Below are 13,866 nucleotides of genomic sequence, written 5' to 3' on the forward strand. Positions count from 1 at the left end.
AAGAAAGAAAGAAAGAAAGAAAGAAAGAAAGAAAGAAAGAAAGAAAGAAAGAAAGAAAGAAAGAAAGAAAGAAAGAAAGAAAGAAAGAAAGAGCACCCAGAAGTAAAAAACCTACAATTAATTATTTGTGGACCTATGTTCTGTCTCATTCAAATCTGTAAATCTCAAGTACCTACCTCTGGCGAACCTGCAGTCCTGCTTCAGTGTGCCGTTTCCAGTTTTCGTTCCGCAGTGATAGAAAACACCCACTGGATGGCAGTGCAAACCTGCAAGTTGGAACCTTTAACTCCTTTCCTCCCAGTACCCTCTTCAGCTGCGCTAATGGAACCAGCGCAACCTGTGTTTGCAAAGCGGAGCCCACCGGCTGCTCTTTGCTCTGCCCTTTCTGTATTTGTCACATCTGTCACCGTGCAAGTCTGAAAAAATCCGGTTCGGCTGTGCTCAGCCGCCGCTGCTGGCTGCTGCTCGGAGAAGCATCCCGCTGGCTGTGCCTGGCAGGAGGCTGGCCAGCTCAGGATGCTTCAGGCAGACAAAACAGTCACTCTCATGGAAAAAATGATGAGACCGCCTGTCTGTAGGGGAGTTTTTCTGCTCCTGAACTGTTAAGCGTTAGCTTATTTCATAAAGCTCGAGCTTTACGAGTTTATTTTTCACCTCCCTAGTATAATTTACCAGCTGCATGAATGTCCTCGTTGTGCATACGATGCCTGAAAAGTCACAGAGGCAGGCTTGTTTCACGTGCTGTTCGTCTGATGGCATTTCTGTAGGAAACAGCATCCAGAGAAGGCTGCAGAGCTGTGGGTAGAAGAGGGGTACAGGAGACCCAGTAACTTATAGGAAAGCTGAATAAAAATTAATGTGAGTACAACGAGTACTTCTTGTTCATAGCATTTCTCCACATTCAAGAAAATAATATTTTTCTTTTGCTTCTCTTAGTTGCCACGTTTGCCTCATCTCCTTGAAAAACAAAGAACAACTTTCATAGCACCTCTTACTCCCTGAAAATCTCTGATACTTGTTTCATGCTGGTACCCATGCTGAACTCACTTATTAGCATTTAACAAGTTGGATGCCTTCTAAGTTCATGGGTTTGATTGCTGTGTCAAAGTAATGGGTTTTACTGTTATAACTTTTGTGTAATATTGGCAAAAGGATAAATTCCACATCCCTTCCTGAAGCAAAACTCTCATTAAGGTCAGTTTGAACTTTACCACAGGAAAAAAAATAGTGAATCACTGAGCCTGACTGAATCACTGAGGAATTAACACATGCCAGATTTGCAGTAGTGATTGCAGTAAAGGCAATGAAATCAGAAGAATTTTGCTTGAGAGCAAATTTTTTTGCTAGAAATAAATAATTGATCGGCAAAAAAAAAAAAAAAAAAAAAAAAAAAAAAAAAAATTTAGGGGGGGGAAAAATCATTTAAATTTAAAACCAAATTTTTTTTTTTTTTTTTTTTTTTTCCTCTAATACATATTTTAAAACACCTGTCTTTAAAATAAAGTTCATTTTCTTGCCCATGTGAATTGGCTACGCCTTATGAAAGAGCCTTTCCAAGAATGTCTGAAACATAACAGCTATCATGACAATTTTCAATAAATCATCCCTGGCTGGGAGTCTCAGAGGAAGAGAAACTAAATGATGATTGAATTATCCTTTTATCTCTAAAAGAGATCAGGACTGAGGCACTATGAGGAAATGGTTTTAGAGCACTTATATTTCTGATATGATGATTCAACCTGTTCTGCAAATGAAGAACTCCCCAAATTTCCACTTTTTGGATTAAAATTCACAGGGCAGAATTAGAAAATGGCCAGTGACTTGACGAGGGTCAGCATACAGGGTGGTGGGAGTCATGCAGCAAATAAACTCCCCTTGAATACATGCAGCCCATTTGAAACCTAAGTGAGATCCACCAGTGTGTCATGGGTGCAGGGCACATAAACCAGTTGTACAGCTAAAAGAAGATTAACACCTCCAAGAAAAAGGCTCCAGGTCACACCAAGTTCCCCAACAGCCATGCTTCCAGATACTAGGTTTCCAGCCATGCCCATGCCACAAGCAGCGCCATCCACACTGCCTGCTTTCTCTCTGCCCAGCCTGTGCCTTCCTCACCTCCAAAGGCAGAGAAGGAAGAGGCAGATGTAACAGGGAAATGATTTAAATGCAGTCCAGACATCACTTGTGGAGCTGAATGCTCTCTGGCCAGAGTGCACCCACCTGCTCAACACCTTTCATCGACAGACAGCTGAGCATTTTTTTTCTGAGTATATTTCCAAATGGCATCACCTGCTTTGCAAACAGTGAAGTCACCGTATGCCATGGATTTTTAGCTTTTCAAAAAATAAAAAAATAAAAATAAAAATGTGTGCAGCTCTGCTGCTGAGGCAGCTTCAGTCTTGCTGAAAGAGCAAGGGGTATGGTCAGAACCAGGCGGGCAATGCCCAAAGCTGCCAAGCGATGTTGAAGATACCAGTTTCAAAATGTTTCTGAATGAAACATATTCTGACAACACATTCCAATACTGTAACTGGATTGAAGTCTCATTTTTTCTAATCTGGATGCAAGCAGAATTTCAGCATTTGCAGAAAATGCACATCACTGGCATATTTTAAGCATATCATCATTTAAGACAATTAATAAAATCAAAAGTACTGAATGGTGCATACGTTTCTGTACATTTAAGTACCTATTCTTATATAATTGATGATGTATTTCAATAGCTCCCTTACTGTCTGTAAGGATGCTCAGTGGTTTAGAGTAGAGAATTCTCACAAACATCCACAGTAGCAAGCCTTATACAAAGCCTGGCTCCTATACTCCAGTATCATCTGCATGTTCCTTAAAAGTCTTTGAATTAATAGCTTAAATATTTAAACTGCAACTCTTTTTCCTAGCTTTGGCAGGAAATAATGTTTTTTTCATTAACAAATTAGATCACATGTGTTCAATAATATTAGCAGTGTGTGCAATAACTTCAGTGGAAATGTGTGCACACATTTCTGTCTTCACTGCCACAACAACAGAACGAATGAAATAGATGCTGTACAGTTACTTCCCACTGAACAGTTGGCAGAGTGCTTAAATAAAAGGGAATTAGCTGTTCAGGCATAGTTTTCTATCATCAGAAGGAATGTAATGATGTGATGGTAAGAGTCTTTCTAAAAGCTCCCCCATATCTGAGATACATAGGGATGTTAAAGATGCAAAGCCACGGTCCAACTGAGAATTAACAGGTGCAACTTCCAAAATAAACAATGCTGGCTGACATCAATTCTGAATTTGGCCTGTTTAGAAAATATTTTTGGTTGGTTAATGCCACAGAATATAAAATACCTTCACACAGTCCCAGGTGCTCTTGGATTATCTAAATGCAATGGATTATACAAAAAAAAAAAAGTCTAGATCAGAATGATCATTTTAATAATCCTGCTGGAAATGTACAGTGTAGCTGACTTCTGTAATGGCCAGCTACAAAGAGATATAACCAGATGTTACAATGATGCTTAGAAAAATGTTTATTTTTTTAAAATATTTATTTATTTATTTACGGTATCACGTGTATTCCTTATGTCTGAAACAAAGCTCACCTGTGAGCACTTGTGTTGGAAGCCCCCAGATTGCCTCAATGCCTGAGGAAGCCAGGCTTCATCAGGGACCTGCTTGCCTTCAAGCCATCCCAGAGCATGAACTTGAACTCTGCCTTCGCAAACACGGTGCTGCCAACACTTACATCTCTGTTGAGCTGTGTGATGGAAATTGTGGCCACACACAGTGGAGAAGCACTTGCCACAGGGCACATGAGGAGTGGTCTGGGGTTCATTTCTGTATTGTATTGACTAATTCTATTTCCACTTATTTATTTATTTATTTATTTTTAAGCTGTAATAGTAAAGATTAAAACTTCCTACAAGGTGTGCCTATAGATTTGCTTGCATTGGACAGCACAACCATTTTTCAGAAGCAAGTTCGGAAGAGACTACATGCTCTTTGTAACCACTGTCTGATGCTGCTGGCTCTGTCCTGTGTTAAAAACAGAGGGAATCTGTGAGGCTTCCCTAATAAGAGCAAAGTGGGAAAAAAATGTTTGCCTTGGTGTGAAAAAGAAAGAGGCTGTTAGACTATCTTGGCTGACACTCTCACAAATCAATGGTGCAGAGCTCTGCTTATTACATAGCAACAAAATCCCCTACAAAATTAGTTTCCATTTCTGCAGCAGATGCTGTATGCTGCATGTAGACGATTCAAATGACAGTCCATCTTCCAATGCTTTTCAGTGACTGTCTGAATAGTTCAATAAGTTATCCAGATAACCACTTCTGCAAGGACATGTTATGGCCGTATGCCATTCCTAATGGCAACTTCCTCTTAATTTATGACTTCTACCTTTCCATCATTTTTTATTATTATTATTATTCAAAGCATTTATTTGAAAACTAATAAAGCATGTAAGCATTATAGTAATAGCTAAAATTCATTTATGAGATTTATTGGGGAGAGTTTGGGCTGACAGAAATAACATGTCTAACAAGTAGATTATTGTCCTTTCCAGATGACTGATGCAGGAAAACATTGGTGATTATCAATATTACAAGACAACAGTGCCACGTCCAGTGCTCTCCAACCTATATATGTGCATACTTGTACACATCATTTTGCTAATTAGAAACAGAAAAAAAAAAAAAAAAAATTTGCACCTGAGTCTTTCTGTATGAGACCTGGCTGGTACATACCCCTTTCAAGTCCCTTTTTCAGCAGCAAGATTGCAACAGATGACCTGGAGAAAGGCCAGCAAACCTTCAGATTGGCAAGTCCTTAGGCTGTCCTCCATCTGATAGATTCTTAATCCTCAGCAGCTACAGCCTGGCTCAGTCCCTATGGCATTGGCTAGCGAAATCCTCCTAGAAACTCCGTGTAAGTCTATGCGTTCCTCTATCCATCTCTCCCCCCCCCCCCCCCCCTTTTTTTTTTTTTTTTGCAGCTTCTATCTTTGTGCTTCTCTCTTCCTGCACTTCTTACAGTGTTCACCATGTACAACAGCTCTGAGACGCACGCAAAACTTTTCCATGTATAAATGCTGATTTGGAGTTATTGTTGCTCTTGGGATGGTGTAATTTATGGGATAATGACGCAGCTTTCCATTGCTCACATTCACCTCTTCCCTCTTATTTAGGAAGCGGCCTTGTTCAGCGCAAAGATTCGTAGAACTCATATATGAGAGGGCATATCCTTGACTTATCATCGGTGATTTTTTCACTTGACAGGTTGAAAAATGCATCCACCTATTTACTCTGATGGTTCCCTTATCACCCTGGGCCTTCCTGAGGCTAAGTCTGCTCAATCATTCAATTTTGATTCTGGAAGCAATGTTAAGGCCATTAGCTGTGTCCACATAAGGATGCTCTTATAAAACTTGACATGCTTGTTAATCATAAATTTGGTAGATATCCACTCTTCCTATGGTCTGCTTATGCTTCATATATGATGTAAAGTGAGGGTTTGGAGGGAAGGTGTTGTATTTTTAGATCAGTATTTGTGGCAGATAGCAGGCAATGTTCGGTGTTTGCATATCAGATTTTCTGTCCAAGGAAGAACAGTTAGCTCTCCTCCGCTGGTATTACACATAGTTTGTTCCACAGCAAGACAGTGAAAAAGTGCAGTTAGAGAAGTTCAAGAGCAGGTGGCTGCAGACAAATGTTCACTCTGCCTTCTTTTGTCACCTTACATTACCAAATATTACTCCAGCATTATAACACTGTCACTGAAGGGGCAGGAAAAACAGAAAGCTAAGAAATATTTTTCTTGCTGGCCCATTCTACCAGTGCCTTTTAAAGCAAAGCTGCTAAAATCTCTTGTCCTGAAATGTGACCTGTCTAAACCCATTGAGCACTGGTGTTTTCCAAGCTGCTAGTTAACTATACGTCACAAACACTCTGTGTGTATATTCATTTTTGGATTGCCAAGCTGACTTAATTAAGACATTTGTAATGCATTGTACGTTCAGTCTGGGCTCGTGAAATGGCTTTGCAAAGTTCATTAACCTTGGAAAACCTGAATCCTCTTGTGAAAAATGCAGAACTTCCAGCGTGGATGAGAGAGGGAAACAGACTGTAACCCTCTGCCAGCATCTGCCAGCATGTTGCTCTGAGCCCACCAGCCTAGGCTGTGTCTGCACCCAGCCCTGGCTGCAAATAAGATTTCTTATCACTTGGAAAACAACAGAGTACAACTCTGTTATAATTGCATTTTCCTCTGATTGCCTACATTTGTTCAAATTCAATAAACTAAAAGTGAAATTCAGTGAGGCAGAAAATGTGTAGATCAGCACCAAAGATAATGTGAATGCAGTGGCCTGTGAACCGAAGCTCCTGAATTTTGCACATGTAAGGGAGTTGAAGACAGTGGGTCAGATTTAAGACCGTTGCGTGGGAAGAGACAATACAGGTCACCAGGTCCAGTCTCCACATATCGCAGACAACCATACCACAGAATGTCTTTCATCAATTCACTGAGCTCTGCATGTACAAAATTTTCATGAAAAATGCACAGTGTTACACTCTTGTTTCAAATGCTGTGCATATGTTGCTTGTGACCATCTTTGGTCCACAAAAATAAGATTAAAAATAAAATACTCTAATCCTTTCCCCAGCTCCCTCCAGCTCAACCTTCTGTTTTAATTTCATTCTTAAATTTCAGCGTTGTCCTCTGCATTGCTTTCAAGCTACATGTTATTTTCCACCTTCTTAAAAAAAAATCTCACCTTGTTGTTAGCTGACCTGGACACACATCAGAGCATCAGTCAGTGTTCACCGTGCCCTCACCTCCATGGCTGTTGAACATGGTGTCCTTCCACCTCTGGAAGGAATCATTATCTACAATACCCCGTCTTCCCACAGTCCGATAAATGCTGAAACCCTGTGGCTGTACACCACATTTAATCTTTTGCAATGCTCAGATACAGAACAGACTCATGTTTGATTCTCTTTATTGGGGATTTGCTCATTAGAGGCTGTAAAATAAGAGAGATGGCCGTTATGGGTAGGCCTTTCTTCTTTTTTCTTCTCTTTTTTCTTTTGCCTGTACTTGAGCTTGAAGATGTTATTTGCCCTTTTATTTGCTCTGTTTTATAACTTTTAAGGTCATTTTTTATGCAAGTTGCTTTTCATGTGCTTTTTTTCACCTACTGGGCTGTATCTTCTGTCTCCAGGCTGTGCTCTCTACGATGCCCTTAGCTCCCCTTAAGTGCAGCTTGACTCAGATCTCACCAGTCTTTGTCTGACCATACAGTGACCCATATTATTTCATAGGATTTCAAATATCACTGTCATACTCATAATACCAAGATGCATTGCTTTACTGATTGCTTTAGAAGTTTTATTTGTTCATTCAAGCCCTTTGAAGCTAAGCATTCAATATGTTTCCTTAAGTTAGAGCTCAGAAATTTAAAAGTCAAGCTATTAATTGTCAGTATTGAGTCTTCAAATGTCTAGAGGGATGCCTGCCCTTTCATTTGATAATGTCTCTGATAAATCCCAAACTGAGACACTGGTATGTGTTTTAGGGAGTTTTAATTAGATTCTGTTTTATCATCTATCAGGCATATGAAGGTAAATGCAGGGTTTCTTCTTATATCAGTAAAATTTGTGTAAGAGTCATGGATCTGGGATTAAGGCTCCACAGCAGCTTTGATTAAATTATTTCCTAAGTTCTTTTTTGCATTCATTATTGTAATGGACTCAGATGGAACTACCAAAACCCCTTCACACTGGGTCACATTGATTTACAGTACTGATTTGCCAGATTTCATGAGGACTAAGATAAAAAGGGCTTGTGCTTTCAATTGGAAAAGAATGCATTCATTTTAAACGCAAAATCAGTCATGAAAAACTGGATTCTTTGGTGTCTGATTTTATTTCTAAAATAACTTTACAACTTATATCTGGCTTTGCCCCTTAAGGTTTTATGACACAGCATTTTCAAACACACTTAAGTGATTAGAATAAAAAAAAAAAAGGGGGGGGGGGGATACTGGCACAGCAGCACAGCAGCAACTTTGCAATGCATAACATTCAGTCTCCTGGCCTTTACTATGGCATGCAGAACCCCGTGGAGCCAGGACACATACACATTGACATTAACAATGCCTGGAGATAATTACTTATTTTAAAAACAGTCTATCAAAATCAGCATATTGGCAGATTGAGCAGGGAGATTCTGTAAGACTCTTACTAGATAATGCTAAATTAATGGTCTAGCTTAAATCCCATCTCCTTGTAATTACAGGCTTTACACTTAGAACCCCATGGAAATGTTTCTCTGGGACCCACAGGTTTGTCTCTGCCTTTTATTTCAAGAGCAGAGCATAGATTTTCAAATGCCAAAACGTAGGTAACTACAGTGACCTGTCAAATGTAAAATACTTAAACAGCCTCTGTTGGAGGGACTGGGAGTTCTGCCAGCAGACCACAGAGTCATGCTTATTTTTGGACTCTCTCTGCACCCACGGATGTTCAAGAAAACCCTGCAAACTTGAGTAACAGCTTTAGGAGAGGTGGCAAGAGTACCTCTCCCCAGAGTGATGTGTATCCCCTGGCTGCCACATGCCTCAAAAAGCTGGAAGTTGTACATCAAAGGCAGCCAAACTGAATCTGCTCCAGGCACTGAAAGAAGCCCGGGAGGAATCATAGTCCAAAAGAAAGGCAGCAACAAAAACAGGAATGTATCGACGCACTTTGCATGAAGGCTGAACTACTAGATATGTGATGGACATTTACATGATCAGAATCCAGACAGACATCTTAGATCAGATTAGATTTAGGCAAGAAGAATTCAGGCCCTCCTACTTTCAAAGAGCTGATGTTTTATTTCTTGTGCTGCATTCAAAATGTAAAACAATGCCCATTAAAAGCTGCATGAAAAACCTGTGGCAGAGGTTATGTGGCAGTGGCAATAGTTACATTACAAGCTACTTCATTCAGTCTGGAGAATCAGTTCCAACTTTCCTTTCAGTGTGGTGGACTCTCTCTGCACCCACAGATGTTTAAGAAAACTCATCAGTTATGAAAGCCACTGATCACAAGAAGTGCCACTTGTCCCCATTGCTAACAGGCACATATAGGTTATTACATGGCTGTTTATGAATGTAGGTGTGAATGCTCATAAATGTAGTGATGAATAACAGAACAGTGAGTGATTAATGTAACTTCAAATATGCTGATAAGTAGTGTCATATTTACCACATTGGCCATAAAAGGAGGAGAAGGTTGAGACACAGAGGCTGAATACAGGTTACTCAGGGCAAGAGGCTGCCTCTGTGTAATTGGCTTGTACAGACATGGCTAGACAGACTAGCTATTTGGGTTGTGTACACACAGGGAAACTGTGGCAGATGTGGGAGCTGGCCAACCAGTCATTTATGTATTTTCTGGAATTTCAAAATATTACTAATAAGTTTGCAGAAAAGAAAGAAAACTTCCTCTAATTCCATGGAATGTAAGAGTTGCTGTTGGCAGCTGGCTAGTAGGAGGAATTGTGCCTGTCATTTCTAGTCTACACACACAAACAAACAAATCTCCTCTCTTTCTATTCCATACCATAGTTTGATAGTTTGAGTTTGTCTTCTGTCAGAAGGTCTGCAGAAAGAATTTGTCTGTCTGCCAAAGCTCTTGTTAAATGAGCCCCTGTGAAGAGTCATTCACCTCTAGATCCAGTTCTTCATGGGTCAGATGATCCAGCATCTCCACATGGGATCTCAATAAAGCATTCCCGGAAAGCTCCATGGACACACAAGTGTTAAAGGCTGCTTACAACACCATGATTAAAAACAAATTAACAGAAAATCTGAAACTGCTTTAAGAATTGTTCTTGCCTTGTGTAACATCTCATAAATCTCAAATTACCTTTGAAATTTGGCTTCCTTTTTCAGAATAGCTACAAGATCAACAAACCACTACAAAGCAGTTAAAACTTACAAAATTTGCTTTCTTGCTTCTAAGACCTGAGGTTATCTTTGACAGTTTGCATGGCACAGAAATTTATACAAATCTTACTTTAGAGGAAAGGAACAGCACAGAGAAGATGGTTCAGTAGCTGCAGTTGTATTGGTAATGAATATTTCTCCCACATGACTGTTGCTTTCTGCTGAACTGGAAACAAATGAACTCTTTTTAGACAAAGCATCCTTCTTGTCACAGAAAGGGTTATACAGTTTTCTGCAGTTTCATTTAGCCGAGTGTTTATTATAACACCTAGATAATGAATGTAAATGAAAATTTCTTCAGAAAGAGCGTGGGTTGAATTTCCCATAATTTTAGAAAAGGCTGTGCTTAAAGACTTAACCTATTCCTTGTTATATTAATACATTTTTAGTAAATTAATGTATTTCAGTAAACTGAGCCAGAGGAACTATATAAGATTTTGGATCATGAATTTTGCCTCAAAATAAGTTACAAAACTATAGGTATGTGCTGATGAAATTATAGATGTTGATTGTATGCTCACCAATGCAAAAGACAATGACAGAATTTGGTTTGGCAAGAAAGCACGGATTATCAAAAAATTAAATTAATTGTGTCAAGATGCCTATTATTTCATTAAAGTCTGATGTTATTGGATGTTTTGTTAAAAGCTCAGGTCCTATGGAAAGAAATTATGTGATGACATCGACTTTTATTTCATTTAAAAACAATGTACGTGTCCAACCCACCACTGGCTGCAGAGAAAAGCTTGAAAATGTTTCCCAAACATATTCTAGGTTCCAAATCTGAAGGCAAATAAAAGAGCCAGTAGATAATAGACTTTAAAATTCCATGTCTTTGTGAACTTGTCTTGCAGTTTTTTCAGGGCTGACAAACCTGCTTCCTTCATAAAAAAAAAAAAAAAAAAAAAAAAATCTAATCATTTGCATTGTCAAAGAACTTCAAAAATATAGCTTGTCATTTTTGTCAATTTACTTTTTTTATCATTGCTAGTCATGCAGCTTCTTTTATTATATTAGTTAGGCTGTACAGTTGTTCAGCAAGATTTGGGACATTTTTTTCTCCCCTCCACACTAAAGTTTTTGTTATATCCATGAAACAATTATCAATTACACTGCACCATGCAAATCCCAAATCCCACCATGTTCCCCCCCAATACCTCCAAACTTGCACGTATGAAATTCATTCCTACTTTCTGAGAGGCTTCATTGACACAGCCTATTGATATGTTGCTGGCTGAGATATCTACAAAGAGGACCAAACAGCTCAATCTGCCCTCAGAGCACAGAGCAGCAGGCAGCAGTGATGTTGCCAGGACTGCCAGTGAGGAGGAGTGCTAGATGACCACCAGGTCTTGTTCAGGTTAAAAGACATTCAGAGAATTTGGAGAATGCAGCCAACGCTTACAAGCTGAATTTTGCCTTAGGTGGGTTTCTTTCTTGTCCAGTGTGCCTCTTCTGGTAGCTATGTTCACAAGAGTATGGATGCCAAAAGACATGGGGAATTAAATTTGATTTAATCCTTCATTCTTTTGACAAGAACAGGATCTTGATGTTCCCCCCAAAGTCTTTCCATAAAAATATAATAACATCTTTTTTTCAAATGTTGGCCTAAAAATCCATAGCAACTCAGAGAACGGGGAACTGAAAAGTGTTTGAACAAAAACAGTCCAGGACTATTTTTTTTCACAGACTTAGTTCCTGCGATGTCCAGATGAGGCCACTGTGGTTTTATTCTCCCCGTTGCAATAAAGGAATTTAACTTGGTTACCTCAGAGTTTCCCCATCTCCACAACTGAAAGTGTGCTCTAGTGAGCCTGTTTTTCTGTTGGAGAACAAAGGAAAGGAAATGGCTATTTTCCCCAAACACACACACACACTGGTTACAATACCCGCAGAGGCAGGAAGAGAGCTGGACAATGGAAGCTGCAGATGTGGAGGTATTTTTTTCAAATCTCCTCTGCTACTGCTGCCTCACAGGCAGCAGAGATAGGGCAGTGGAAGAGCAGGAACTGCTGCTAGACTGAAGCACAGCAAGCATTTCTGTTTTATAGAGGATCTGGTCAAGCTTTCCAGCAACAGCCAGCCCCAGCCTGTACCGAGCTGTAGCAGAGGCTGAGTTTCCAGTAGACTGTGGTGCAAAACCAGGAAAGGGTAGTGAGTGCTTTGGCTGTGTCAGGCTGTCAGGAAATCTGGATTTCTGCGGTGAGAGGCTGGGCCAGCCCCTGCCAAGCCCCCAGGCAGCGAACGCTAGTGCTCAGCGGAGAGCGAGACAAGGACAATGCTCTCATCCAAAAATATCTGGCCAGACATGAGGGGCACTGTGGCTACTGGGCAGCTGTGCAAGACAGCAGCAGGTTGTTCCTTCCAGCCCTACGATCACAAGAAGGGAAATGTGTAACTTTGTGCAAGCCCCCTTTTTAGGGGCCTTCTTTTCTTCCTTTTTCCTTTGCCACAACAGAAAGGAATCGCTGATATGGATCTGAAAATTAGCATGTTCCTAACAGAAGTCAGGCAGACAGCCTGGAGCCACGGGTTGTGAGGGGCTCTCATCTTCGCATGTCCCCCCACCTGGGCCACAGGGCCCTGCTTTAGCTGTCCACCATGTCGTGCAAGGCCCGAGTGTAGCCTGTGGCTGGGCTTCCTCTCCGTCCCCGGTGGCACCTCCGCCACACCAGGCAGTGATGTGAATTGGACAATGATTAACTTGAGCATTGAGTCAGAGTTGTGGCTGTGATGGGAAGTAATACAAAGTTTGTTTGTAAACTGACAAATATTGGCAGAAGGAACTTGTGAGGGAGGGATCTGTGGCTGTCAGTCAGACTGTCAGCCTGCCCTGACCAAACAGCAACAACTGGCCTCTGTCCTTTGCAGGCTCGTCCAGGGAATGTAATATTTCACCTCCCACCTCTGAAAGGACCGGCAGTTTTTAGGCTCTTCTAAATGTGCATGCTTTAATTGTGAGGCTGGCACATCTCACCACCATCTCATGCTTCTCACCATGGTCCTGGCTGCCCTCCTGCTGCAGGGCCCCGCTCTCCAGATGCATGGATGGATGCCCCCTCTCTCTCCTCTCTCCTCCCAGGCAGGTGCAGTGCTATGGGGGACCCAAAACTGAACATGGACTAAGAGGTGCTTGGCAGTAAGAAGGGCCTGTGGGGACTGACTCCAAAGAAGTTGCCAGAAGGCCGTAACTCCCAGTGGCAGCTTTATGCAGAGTCCTTCAGTATGGGAAGCGTTACATGATTTTAAGGTGAGGATCTCTGAGATGAGGTGGTGGGGAATGCATCCATCACCAGATCTTCCAGGAAGCAGCAAAGTGTGTTCATCTTCATGGGGCATAGAATCATAGAATTACAGAATGGTTTGGTCTGGAACGGATCATAAAGATCATCTAATTCTAGATCATCTTTGAGTGAGACCATCCAGCCAATTTCTTAACCACTGTGTGGTCCTTCCATCAAATCCATGTCTTTCCAATTTAAATAACAAGGCTATCATGAGGAACGGTGTCAAATGCACAAGTCTAGGTAGATGATGTCAGTTGCTCTTCCCATTTCCACCAATGCTATAATGCTGTCATAGAAGGCCACCAGATTTGTTAGACATGATCTGCCCTTACTGCCACCATGTTGGGTCCACCAGAGAAGAAGATATTGGAAGTCATGTCCTATTTACTGCAATTTTCACCTGGTTCAAATAATGCCTGAAGTCTTTGGATATCCTTTTGAGTTTAAACCCACTGCATATTCCTGTAGCAATAGAATTTCCTCTCATCAGCATCACTGGCTTCAGCTGTTGTTGGTTATTATTATACCTTGCTGCTTCCTTCCTCTCCCATCAGTCTCCCTATCCTGGAGTTAAATGTCATGTATAGTTTGAGCTATTTG

The sequence above is a fragment of the Oxyura jamaicensis genome, chromosome 2, assembly GCF_011077185.1.
Source record: "Oxyura jamaicensis isolate SHBP4307 breed ruddy duck chromosome 2, BPBGC_Ojam_1.0, whole genome shotgun sequence".
Classification (NCBI taxonomy): Eukaryota; Metazoa; Chordata; class Aves; order Anseriformes; family Anatidae; genus Oxyura; species Oxyura jamaicensis.